Source organism: Triticum dicoccoides, chromosome 3B (assembly GCF_002162155.2).
Source record: "Triticum dicoccoides isolate Atlit2015 ecotype Zavitan chromosome 3B, WEW_v2.0, whole genome shotgun sequence".
Classification (NCBI taxonomy): Eukaryota; Viridiplantae; Streptophyta; class Magnoliopsida; order Poales; family Poaceae; genus Triticum; species Triticum dicoccoides.
In genome coordinates this window covers 293380831-293382208 of record NC_041385.1, presented here as the reverse complement: position 1 = coordinate 293382208, position 1378 = coordinate 293380831, and positions in this window count along the sequence as shown.

Below are 1378 nucleotides of genomic sequence, written 5' to 3'. Positions count from 1 at the left end.
GAATGACGAACAAGACGAGAATTCACCGGTTGAAATAATTGACGAAAGACTGAAGAGGCTCCACACGAATGAGATAGATGGTCGAGAGAGAGTCAGGCTCCGGGAAGAAAAGGGTGGGAGGGCGGGAAAACAAAGGCAACTTGGAAGGGGAAATCGATGAATATCTTGAAGAGAACAACACCGGTTGAAATCATTGAGGAAAGAAAGCAAAGACTTCGCACGAGTAGGATGGATACTCGATTACGGACTCCGAATTAAAGAAGAAAAGGGAGGGCGGGTGGGAAAAAAACAACTGAGGATTGATCTCAAAGATGAAGAGGCTCGAGTCGACTTGACGAGAAATGCACCGGATAAAAGAGCTGAGAACCAATGATCGGAAAACCAACTGCGTGATCCTAAAGAAAATTTGAAGGGGAAGAGGAGTAGTTCAAAACACCTACGTCAAGATTCCTGACCAGAGTGACGAAGGGGGCAGAGGAGTAAAAAGAATTCCTACTCTCCGATATAACTAGAGTCAGAAAACAGTTTTCTTCTAGACTCAACAACGACCAACTACACGATCAATCAAGGGGGCTCCTAAGGTCGGTCGAGGCTCTGCTACCAACTTGTCATGCCCAATATGCGACCCGATCCAAAAGGAACTCGAAGTTCCCACCAACGATAGACCCGCATATTGAAACGCTTTTGCAAGGTGGATATCATTACATCAACATTACATAATAGATGGGGATACACACATAAGGCATACAATGCGAGACGAATACAACAATACAATACATAAGAGCATCATCCGTCTACGGATGAATCACAAATAGAAACTCAAACAACATCCACCCTGCTAGCCCAGGCTGCCGACCTGGAACCTATCCCTGATCGAAGAAGGAGAAGAAGAACTCAACGCAAAGCAAGCATCGCTCTCGCGTCATGACCATCGCAAAACCTATACCTGCAACTGTTGTAGTAGTAATCTGTGAGCCACAAGGACTCAGCAATCCCATTACCATGGGTATGAAGACTAGCAAAGCTTAAAGGAAAGGAAGGGGTAAAGTGGTGAGGCTGCAGCAGCGACTAAGCATATATGGTGGCTAACATACACAAATAAGAGCGAGAAGAGAAGCAAAGGAACGGTCGTCAACTAGTAGTGATCACGAAGTGATCCTGAACTCCTACTTACGTCAAACATAACCCAGAAACCATGTTCACTTCCCAGACTCCACCGAGAAGAGACTATCATGGCTACACACGCGGTTGTTGCGTTTTAATTCGGATCTAGTGTCAAGTTATCTACAACCAGAAATTAACAAATTCCCATCTGCCTATAACCGCAGGCACGGCTTTCGAAAGATTTCCCATCAGACTCGGCTGGAGGGGCGCGCTC